Here is a 12,568-nt window from a genome sequence, read left to right as displayed (position 1 = left end):
GTGAAGCATCAGGAATGGAGTATCGATGGAGAGACTCCAAAAATCCAAGTACCCCTGACATCTGGGGCAATCAGGAACCACCAGCAGGAAAGCATCTCCGTCTTGATTGAAACACTTCCCTCGAGGAAGAAGGGAGACCGGAGAACACAGGTACGCAAAGTGGAAGGACCACTTCACCGACAAAGAGTCACTGAAAGTTGCTTCAGAATCCCGAGAGCTGGACTGTAACACCATAGTGTGATAAAGTCAGAAGGCCATGAGGGCCACCTCAGGGGCCCCCCCTGCTCACCAGGAGATGAAACCTCTCTTGGGGAAGAGACTAGTCCCCGGGATGCACGTCGTGACGGCTGAGGACTCCCGCTTCCCAATGGAGAGCTCCTGAAATGAACGCTGCCAAGATGGTCGGGAGGAGACCCTCGGACTATGTCCGAATGTGTGACATACCTGTCATTGCCACCCAACCTACAGTGTTGCTAAAAAGGAAGCCACTGTCCTGACCCTGTCGGACTGAACCTTTTCAAGTTCACCGGGAAACAAGAATTATGCCAGAGTGAAGGCCCAAGACAGGCTAAAGGTCCAACAAGTTAATTGACAGGGTAGAATCGACAGACGTCCAACTGCACTGAAATGGATGCGAACCAGACACTGTCCATAGCAAAGAATACCCTGGACGAGATGGCCATAGCCACCCGGAAAGGGACCGACTTGCCTCCGGAGAGAGCACATCGTTCGAACAGTGATCTGACAGAAAAAACTCGTTCCATCTGGAGATAAGCCAATTATGGAAAGGCCTGGAATGGAACTGAGCCCATTCCACCCTTCCAAAGGCAGACACTGAATATTTGATCATGCATCCCAGAGTGTAAAGACATATGTCGACTGCGTAGACATCCATGGACTCCTAATGGAAGAGTGGAGACTCCGTCTTACGCCAGAAGAATTCTCAGATTCTGAGAATCCAGCAGGGCTCCTAGATGAAGAATACCCAGAGAGGGAGGACTTATTCCCCGTTGATTAAACGTCTGCACCCTGAAGAAGCCACGGTCATCCTGATCTGGCAGTAAAGTACCCCGGTGATCCTGCTAAGAGCAGGAGACCGTCCAGGTACAGGAGCATTGGGATATACTGAACAAGAGAACTGTCAGAAAATCCAAAACGCTGGTAAACCCCTGTGGGGCTGAGGACAGTCCCAAGAGGCAGAGCCCGAAAAATTGTAAGTGTTGCTGTGATATAGCAAACCTCAGTCCATGCTGAGGAAAGGTCTCTGTAAGTACCCGTAAGCAGGCGTCCTGTATATCCAGTGATACCATAAAGTCCCCAGGTTCCAAACATAGTATGATGGAGCATAGGGATTGCCTCCTGAGCCCAGGTAGCTTTAGGAACTGGTTCAGGGAATTGAGACAGAGAATAGGCCAAAGAGAACCATTCAGCCACCACACCAGAAAGAAAGCAGAACAACCAGTCCCTCGCTGAGAAAGTGGGGATGGCCTAATCAGCTCCGCTGACCGCAACAACTGTATAGCTTTCTGGATTTGTAAGGCCCTGTTCGGGTCTGAATAAGGGCCCGCTACCATCACATGTAAAGAGGCCGCCTGAGCAAAGAGAGGGCGTATCCTCCTACCCACGTAGCCGCGGCAACCTGACACTAGTACCAGGCTAACTGAGAAATTCGCTATCTCCCAGTGGGAGGCCTGTCACGTCAGGCTGAAGATATATCCGTAGGTTCAGAAGCAGGATCGGCTGGCAGTCCAGGCCTGCTCGGGACTGGATATGTCGGCCCTTGTAGAGGCCGACAGTCTACGAAGAAACAGACCTTTACAGCTGACCCAGAGGACACAAAGACTTAACAGACTTAGTCTGAGGCCTTGTAGTGGGCATAGCTGAAGGCGGTAAACTGGTCGTTAGTAATACTGCCAATGTTACTACAATCTTGTCAAGGTCAGGACCAAACAAGATCTACCCTATAGATGGTATCTGCACCTCTGCATTCCCAGAGCGTAGCCATAGGGTATGACGGAGGATACAGTCGCAACCGGAACTCTGAAAGTTAGGAGACTGGTATCCAATATAGGCATTTCCACCTATGACAACTGCATATATTACGTGAGCGACCAAATACATTTGAACCCCAGACGTTTTGGAAGGGAAAAAACATTACAAATGCATCAGCTCAGTATGCAATAGTATTAACCAACCATGCTATAGCCATGGTAGGATGGGTAACAACCCCTGAAAGCGAGTATACTGATTTCAGGTAGAGTTACCACCTATGGATCCGAAGAATCCGACCACGCCGGAATGGGAGGCATAGTAACATCTGTAATGAGATGAGTAACACGCCCATCCACCCCAGGAGGGTCTCGTGATGACCCTCAGGGAATTTGGGACAGGAGGCCAAACGCTGTTGTAATACCTCGTATCTGGCAACAGCCAGAGTCCCGCCATGCGATCCAACCGCTAGTCAGCAACAGGGAACCCGAAGGCATGTAAGACGGAGGGTGTATGATACAGGTGCAGGTCAACATTCACTCTAACCAGAATGGACCTGCTACCAGCCCTAAAGCAGGGATAATAAAACCTGAAATAGGCTTCCCCCCGTGTAAGAGGGAAAGAGCCCAAAACAGTATCCAGTAGACGGCAGAGCCAACTGGGAAGTAACCACAGGGCGCCAACCACGCCAATTTGCGTTTCATAGAAAACGACATCCACCCAGGGTGGCTGTGGTAATCCCTGCAAGGGGAATGACAGACTATTGTGGCACCAGGGGGAATTCATATACTTGGAAAAACCCCTGCAGGGAGCGGTAGTCTGTGTCACAGGGGAAGAGTGCAAGAAACTGCGAGATACCCTGAGATGAAGAGGGCAGTATGGTGAAGTAACCCCCAGGTGAGGTACAACAATGGGGCCCACCCGGCTATCCGCAATTGAGAGGATCCCAAGAAAACAAACCGCCCAAGGGGGTCGTGTAAGGGGCTCGGCACCAGATGGCGCCGCATACAGAACCCTTTATGAGTCAAATCCTCCGCACTAACACCTGCAGCACATGACTTGCAGGATAGTAAAAATGGATGCAGTATAACGCTCTATCTCCTGGTCAGACATATCTGACCAATCTTGGCGGAAATATCAAGCAGCAATATACTGGTCCTGACTGATGCCAAAATTAGCTGCAGGGACCCATTTTCAGCGTATGCAACACACAGTTCCATCGAAAATATGGCAACGTGCAGCACGCAACAGTATGTGACAAACCTCACAAATATTAACAAGTATATAAATGTGAGGCCTCAGAACCACCCTAAGTACAGCTGTATTAGGGCAGATAAAGAAAAGGGATAGATATATATTGACAGGTGAGATAATAAAGTACAGACAGTCAGCACTAGCATAAGTCACATACCATGCAGATATATACATATATATACATAAACATGTCATATAATATACTGCACTATGTCACTGCATTCAACTGCCCAGATTCAGTGTCTGGGAAGGTTACAGCGCTGTGTACACTGACCTGATGGTGAGGTACGCAGGGGGACTGGACTCACTGCCATCTCCGGAGCTCTGCTGCTGCACATAGAAAATGGCCGCCTGGAGACCTCAGAAGAAGCGTAGCCCGCGGAGGAAGCAGCTCAGCGACGCCAGACTATAATACTGAAAGGCGAGCTGAGCTGAGGGGAGGAGCCGCTGTAACAGGGAAGGCTTGCTCCCCTGGCCGGCTATTAACCCCAGGGAAGCCGGCTCCCTGCGCCGATCGTTAAGTCCCTGGTGGTCTAGTGGACACACGGGGTATGGGGGGCCCGCCGCCACTGCCGGCGCCTCCGGTCTGTCCCCAGAGACCGGAGGCACAGGACTGCATTTGAAATGCGCGGATCACCGCAAGCGGTGATCCGCGACCTTACCTGCTCCCCGTGGATTCGGCAGCAGTCCTGGGCGCCCACAGAGTCCGGCTAGTACAGACTCTGGGGCCCCGCTGAGATCCCCAGATCTGTACTGGCGTCTCAGCGCCAGCGGGGTGACGGAGCGGCAGGTTAGACGTCCTATGGACAGTCCGACGCTGCCGCTCTGAAGAGTCCAAAGTTGGAAAAAACTTTGTCCCTAAAAAATAAAAATAAAATAAGCTTAGGGGCTGCTAATCAGCTCCCCCTGCACTAACGGTGACCCGACTCCGGCCGGGCACCAACTTACACTGAGGTGCCTCTGGCTTGGGGGTGGGGTTATAGGGAGAGTGGACCCAAGTGCATCCTGGGAGCTAAAAGCTTTAACTGCGTGGTGCCCGGATTTGGTTCCCAACCTATATCCCAAGGTCAACCCTGTGGACCCCCTATGGACCCTGAAATAGATAGGGGCTGATGGCTCCTGATGTATGAGATACACCAGAGAGTGTGGGGAGGAGACTGGTCAGATCTCTGGGCTGGTAACACACAGTGACATGAATTGAGGGGGAGAGCAGGAGTATAATAGGGGCTGATGGCTGCTGATGTATGAGATACACCAGAGAGTGTGGGGAGGAGACTGGTCAGATCTCTGGGCTGGTAACACACAGTGACATAATGTGAGGAGGAGAGCAGGAGTATAATAGGGACTGATGGCTCCTGACTCCACCACTGGACAGATACATTTCCCTCATTAGTTTGTACTGTTGTATTGATTGAGTAAGTGTTTATTACTCACCTGTGCTGATATCTGTAGGGATTTCCTCCTCCTTACACTGCTGATCACCTCTCACATACGTTTCTTCTTCTCTCTCTATATCTTCTACCTTCATATCAGTCACATACGTCTCTTCTTCTCCCTCTATATCTTCTGCCTTCATATCAGTCACATACGTTTCTTCTTCTCCCTCTATATCTTCTGCCTTCATATCAGTCACATACGTCTCTTCTTCTCCCTCTATATCTTCTGCCTTCATATCAGTCACATACGTCTCTTCTTCTACCTCTATATCTTCTGCCTTTATATTAGCCAGACTTTCACCCTAAGAAACCAACAAATCAATAAAATAACAATTTAGAAATGTCATATTTCATTAAATCACACTAATTAGAAGAATTCTGGTTAATAAGACACACACAGCTTCCTACAGATCCTATAAAGACACTTTGGTATATTGGTGAGACCCTAAATCCCACCTACCTGATGCTCCTGTGGGGTCCTGTGATTCTCCTCTGTACAATCCTGTGAATAAAGAGGACGGGGACATCTCTCTGGAGTATTTCTGTTACTGGGTCCATCTGTAGGAAACACACAGTGACTGAGGGGCTGATTCAGAGTGAGAAAGAGCATGTAACTGTGAACCAGGACAAACCATGTTGCAATGCAAGGGGTGCAAATACATACATTATTTTGCATTTAGGGTAAATACTGGCTGCTTTTGCATGTAGCCCACATATACTGCACAGCTTTATTTTTACACTGCAATTTAGAAGTCAGTTTGGACACCTCCCTCCCAACTCTAAATCTCTCTGCTCATTATACATCTGCCGCACCTGCAGTGCAGCATGGTTTCACCAAGATTGTCAGTTACATGCTAATTCTCACTCTATTCCCAAAGCTGAATCAGGCCCTGAGTACATTGTATATATGTGATTATCAGGTGATGGGTGTATATAGGAGGCCCCCATACCTGCTCTCCCCTGTACAATAAATTACAGTCTCGTCTTACCCAGTGATGTGAGGGGCCGGTGATTCTCCATTATCACGTCCTTGTACAGACCCCTGTCATCCTCTATATACTCCTCCTCCTGCATGGAGACATAGACAGTGACATCCTGACACCTTATAGGAACCTGACACACAATGATACAGTCATCACCCAGACACATCCCCTGGTGTTACTGTATAATGTCCCATTCCCAGCAGTCACCACCCAGACACATCCCCTGGTGTTACTGTATAATGTCCCATTCCCAGCAGTCACCTCTCCAGTCACCACCCAGACACATCCCCTGGTGTCACTGTTTAATGTCCCATTCCCAGCAGTCACCACCCAGACACATCCCCTGGTGTTACTGTATAATGTCCCATTCCCAGCAGTCACCTCTCCAGTCATCACCCAGACACATCCCCTGGTGTTACAGTATAATGTCCCATTCCCAGCAGTCACCACCCAGACACATCCCCTGGTGTTACTGTATAATGTCCCATTCCCAGCAGTCACCTCTCCAGTCACCACCCAGACACATCCCCTGGTGTTACTGTATAATGTCCCATTCCCAGGAGTCACCTCTCCAGTCATCACCCAGACACATCTCCTGTATAATGTCCCATTCCCAGCAGTCACATCTCCAGTCATCACCCAGACACATCCCCTGGTGTCACTGTATAATGTCCCATTCCCAGCAGTCACCTCTCCAGTCATCACCCAGACACATCCCCTGGTGTTACTGTATAATGTCCCATTCCCAGCAGTCACCTCTCCAGTCATCACCCAGACACATCCCCTGGTGTTACTGTATAATGTCCTATTCCCAGCAGTCACTTCTCCAGTCATCACCCAGACACATCCCCTGGTGTCACTGTATAATGTCCCATTCCCAGCAGTCACCTCTCCAGTCATCACCCAGACACATCCCCTGGTGTCACTGTATAATGTCCCATTCCCAGCAGTCACCTCTCCAGTCAGCAGGTGAATGTTATTGTTGATGAGTTCCAGCATCTTCTGGTCATTGTGTCTCTCATGTATCAGTGAGTGAGGTGGAGGCACCATGATGGGGCTCTGGGTCCTGCTCAGTCCTCCTGTCACATGGGGACGGCTGCTGGAAGTCTCATGCTCACCGGATGTCTTCTTCACTACTGTGTAATCCTGTGTATTGGGGGAGACATCAATGAGGAGGTCAATTAAACTCCACCTAAATGGGGCTGTTTATTTAGATGATCACTTTGCATAATATACAAAAAGACTATTTCACTAAAGCAAATATTATAGCAATCTCCTATATACAGAAAAATGTAGAGTATATAGTATCTCCTGCAGCTCCAACATCTTTGTGTCAGTGACAGAAAGAAAACAACATATAATTCCCAACTCCAGTGAGGACTGTGGGACTGATACTAATATCTGAGACCAGCTCCCTGCTGCTTGTTTAATAATATAGATATAAGTGATGTCACTGTGACACTCCCAGATCCCCTCACCTCCCCAGTCATGTCCCTGTATTATTACTATAGATATAAGTGATGTCACAGTAACACTCCCAGATCCTCTCACCTCCCCAGTCATGTCCCTGTATTATTACTATAGATATAAGTGATGTCACTGTGACACTCCCAGATCCCTCTCACCTCCCCAGTCATGTCCCTGTATTATTACTATAGATATAAGTGATATCACTGTGACACTCCCAGATCCCCTCACCTCCCCAGTCATGTCCCTGTATTATTACTGTAGATATAAGTGATGTCACTGTGACACTATCAGATCCCCTCACCTCCCCAGTCATGTCCCTGTATTATTACTATAGATATAAGTGATGTCACTGTGACACTCCCAGATTCTCTCACCTCCCCAGTCATGTCCCTGTATTATTACTATAGATATAAGTGATGTCACTGTGACACCCCCAGACCCTCTCACCTCCCCAGTCATGTCCCTGTATTATTACTATAGATATAAGTGATGTCACTGTGACACTATCAGATCCCCTCACCTCCCCAGTCATGTCCCTGTATTATTACTATAGATATAAGTGATGTCACTGTGACACTCCCAGATTCTCTCACCTCCCCAGTCATGTCCCTGTATTATTACTATAGATATAAGTGATGTCACTGTGACACTCTCAGATCCTCTCACCTCCCCAGTCATGTCCCTGTATTATTACTATAGATATAAGTGATGTCACTGTGACACCCCCAGACCCTCTCACCTCCCCAGTCAGCAGGTAGATGATCTCCAGGGTGAGATGTAAGATCCTCTCAGTCCTGTGACTTTCATCCATGTCCATTTTCAGTGAATCAGTGAGAATATAGAACGTGTGATGTGTAATAAAGACTCTGGTTCCTCACAGCAGGATTATCTAGGAATAAATAGAATACACATCACAGAGAACACATGTAAGACAGTCAGACATGTAACACTGAGTGACCAGTAAGTTTCCCCTTTCCCCCAGCCATAGAGCCCTGGTCAGTGTCTGTCAGAGGTTCCTGTGACCCAGCCCCATAAGGCTCCTCAGAGGCCGTCACACAACGCTGTACTGTATAAGGTTACACCAATGCTCCTCTCCTGGCCGGGGGTCTTATTCCTCCCAGACACATATTTGGTGAAATTTGCTCCACGTGTATCTTGTACAAACACATGAATTAGGGATGTTGGGATTTTTTACTTTTGTTTTACATTTATTCCAGAAACGGAGAGAATCTGTGACTATACTGAGGTCATACAGGTAACAGGGGTGTGAGGGGAGAGTACACAGGAGAGCAGAAGGGGTGCAGATATGGGGAGAGGGGAAGTAACGTAGGAATACAGAGCACACAACAGGGGATGTAACAGCTGTACAGAGGTGTCAGTAACACAGGGGAGGGGAAGGGAACAGAAGAGGTTAATAACACAGGGATAGGACAGCAGGCAGCCCAGGGGACACACAAAGGGTTACACAATACAGAATCCCATCAGTCACTCTGCACAAATGATGAAATGACAAATGACCGCACCTCAGATGTATGTTACATGTGTGACCAGCCTGCCGGCCGTGTGTGTGCAGCGTAGGGTGGGGTGAGACATGTCCTGGGGGATAATCAGTGACACTCTGAGGATCTGGGGACTGTCACAGCCACTGGCTGTCTCTGAGAGAGTCTCTATTGCTCAGGATAACAAGACGCCCTGACAGACAGTCTCAGCTCAGGGAGTGCAGCCCTTTATTACATGGCCTGTCTGTGTCCTTCTCACACATCCTTCCCCAGCTCCTGTTATGTATCATCTGGTATACACAGTACATACGTGTTATACCTATTATGTGTTATTCCCTGACCACTCATTACTGTTATTATTACTCTGCAGCTGCTGCTATAACAGGACACCACAGCCTGCTCCCCCTGTATAGGACACCACAGGCTGCTCCCCCTGTATAGTACATCACAGGCCACTCCTCCTGTTCAATAGGACACCACAGGCCACTCCCCCTCTATAGTAGGACACCACAGGCTGCTCCCCCTGTATAGTAGGACACTACAGGTCACTCCCCTATATATAAGGACACCACAGGCCGCTCTCCCTGTATAGTAGGACACCAAAGGCTGCTCCTCCTGTATAGCAGGACACACTGCAGGCTGCTCTAGCTGTATAATAGGACACCGCAGTCCGCTCCACCTGTAAAGTAGGACACCGTAGGCCACTCCCAGTGTATAGTAGGACACCACAGGCCACTCGACCAGTATAGTAGGGCAACACAGGCCACTTCCCTGTAAAGTAGGACACCACAGGCTACTCGACCAGTATAGTAGGGCAACACAGGCCACTTCCCTGTAAAGTAGGACACCACAGGCCACTCCCCCTGTATAGTAGAGTGCAACAGGCTGATCCCCCTGTATAGGAAGGCACCACAGGTTGCTCCCCCTGTAGGGTAGGACAATACATGTTGCTCCCCCTGTATAGTAGAGTGCAACAGGCAGCTTCCCCTGTATAGTAGGATACCACTGGATGCTCCCCCTGTATAGTAGGACACTACAGACTGCTCCCCCTGTATAAGACACCACAGTAGGACTCAATAGGCCGCTCTTCTTGTATAGTAGGACACAATAGGCCGCTCTTCCTGGGTAGTAGGACATCACAGTCCGCTCCCCCTGTAAAGTGTTGGACAAAACATGCCGATCCTCCTGTGCAGTAGGACAATGCAGGCTGCTACCACTGTATAGGACACCACAGGCCACTCCCCCTGTAAAGTAGGACACCACCGGCAGCTCCACCTATATAGTGTAGGACACCACAGGCCACTCCCTCTGTACAGTAAAATACCATTACCTTCTGCCGTTTGACACAGCAAGGTTGCATTTTTCGCGCTTGAATTAAAAAACTCTTCCGTCAAATCCTTTCTCCCTTATATAATAATACTACCACATATAAGTGTGTGGTGAGATCTGTTTTTCCACGCTGAAGTATCACTAAACAGTTCCCACAGCTCTTTATATTATTACAACATATCAGTCTGTGGTAACATCTGATTTAATCCCCATTATATATCACTGTAGTCCCTTATCCTTTAAATATTAATAATACAGCATTCTGACTAGGTTGTTTTAGTGGGCCAATTTCAAAGGGCAGAATGCACCCTGCCCCTTTGGCGGCGCCCTGTTGGCAAACCGCTAAAACATCATGCCGGGTGGTGACCCCACCTGCGGACTGCAGTGCCCCTCGGGTGGGAAAAATTGCGGTGCAGCGCTCAACGCTGGTGAATATTCACAGAGAAAGGAGAGCTTGGGGGCAGCCTAGCTGGGCAAATCCCCAAGAGTGATGAACAGGCCGCATCATGCCCCCTTTGCAGGCGAGCGCTTGAGTGACATACCCCTTGCCGGACCTAGAATGAACACTAATAATACCACATATCAGTGAGTGCTGGAAGCAGTTATTCCCCCTCATATATCACTATACAGTCCCATTCCCCCTATATAATAATAATACCACATATCAGTGTGTGATGGGAGCTGTGTTATTCCCCCTCATATATCACTATACAGTCCCCTCTCCCCTATATAATAATAATACCACATATCAGTGTGTGCTGGGAGCTGTGTTATTCCCCCTCATATATCACAGTACAGTCCCCTCTCCCCTATATAATAATAATACCACATATCAGTGTGTGCTGGGAGCTGTGTTATTCCCTCATATATCACTGTATGGTCCCCTCCCCCTATATAATAATAATACTACATATCAGTGTGTGCTGGGAGCTGTATTATTCCCCCTCATATATCACTGTACAGTCCCCTCTCTCCTATATAATAATAATAATACCACATATCAGTGTGTGCTGGGAGCTGTGTTATTCCCCCTCATATATCACTATACAGTCCCATTCCCCCATATATACTAATAATACTACATATCAGTGTGTGCTGGGAGCTGTGTTATTCCCTCTCATATATCACTGTACAGTCCCCTCTCTCCTATATAATAATAATACCACATATCAGTGTGTGCTGGGAGCTGTGGTATTCCCCCCCATATATCACTGTACAGTCCCCTCTCCCCTAAATAATACAATATTTCAGCGTGTGCTGGGAGCTGTGTTATTTCCCCTCATATTTCACTGTACGGTCCCATCCCCTATATAATAATAATAATACCACATATCAGTGTGTGCTGGGAGCTGTGTTATTCCTCCTCATATATCACTGTACAGTCCCCTCTCCCCTATATAATAATAATACCACATATCAGTGTGTGCTGGGAGATGTGTTATTCCCCTCATATATCACTGTACGGTCCCCTCTCCCCTATATAATAATAATAATACCACATATCAGTGTGTGCTGGGAGCTGTGTTATTCCCCCTCATATATCACTGTACAGTCCCCTCCCCCTATATAATAATACCACATATCAGTGTGTGCTGGGAGCTGTGTTATTCTCTCTCATATCACTGTACAGTCCCCTCTCCCCTATATAATAATAATACCACATATCAGTGTGTGCTTGGAGCTGTGTTATTCCCCCTCATATATCACTATACAGTCCCCTCTCCCCTATATAATAATAATAATACCACTTATCAGTGTGTGCTGGGAGCTGTGTTATCCCCCCTCATATATCACTGTACAGTCCCCTCTCCCCTATATAATAATAATACCACATATCAGTGTTTGCTGGGAGCTGTGTTATCCCCCCTCATATATCACTGTACGGTCCCCTCTCCCCTATATAATAATATCACAAATCAGTGTGTGCTGGGAGCTGTGTTATTCCCCCTCATATATCACTGTACAGTTCCCTCTCCCCTATATAATAATAATACCACATATCAGTGTTTGCTGGGAGCTGTGTTATTCCCCCTCATATATCACTGTACGGTCCCCTCTCCCCTATATAATAATAATAATAATAATATAATATATACAGGACACGTTACCTGGCTCCGGCTGTCAGGAATATCTATGACAAAATGGCAGCTAAAGCCCCTGTGGCCCCGCCCCCTCTGCTCTGTGACTGGGAGACTATAAGAATATGGCCGCCGGTCACCGCACATGAGGACACCATTAGACTATACAGCTGTTACTCTAGTGATGGAGCGGTAGGAGCAGGTGGCTTCTAGTTACAGGACGTCCTTCCTACTATATGCCTCCTGATTGGCTTCTCGCTGCTGCCAATCACCGCCCTGAAGGGAATGAGAGGGCGGTCACTATGATAAGAGGGGCGGGGCAGACAGTAGCCATAGCTACAGGGAGATGAGAGGGGCGTTTCTTCCAGAATCGCAACTTACGTTACTGGATACAGTGTCAGTAGGAGGAGGAGGAGGCAGAGAGCGGCCATTGTTGTGTCTGGCAGCAGGTAATGGTGTTTATTTGTGTTATATAGGGGGAGCAGACTCCAATGTTATATATGACAGGTGCTGCACTGCAGACTGTTGTT

General features: G+C 48.1%; 1 protein-coding gene across 1 annotated transcript in view; it reads right to left on the bottom strand.

The window, feature by feature from the left end:
• Positions 1-12,568, bottom strand: part of LOC148502505 (uncharacterized) — a 346,350-nt gene that overhangs the window by 47,281 nt on the left and 286,501 nt on the right. The window lies entirely within an intron of this gene.

Source organism: Taudactylus pleione, unplaced genomic scaffold, assembly GCF_031769625.1.
Source record: "Taudactylus pleione unplaced genomic scaffold, aTauple2 ptg000495l, whole genome shotgun sequence".
In the NCBI taxonomy this organism is placed as follows: Eukaryota; Metazoa; Chordata; class Amphibia; order Anura; family Myobatrachidae; genus Taudactylus; species Taudactylus pleione.
Note: the sequence above shows the minus strand (reverse complement) of the source record. Positions and strands in the feature narration are given on the sequence as shown.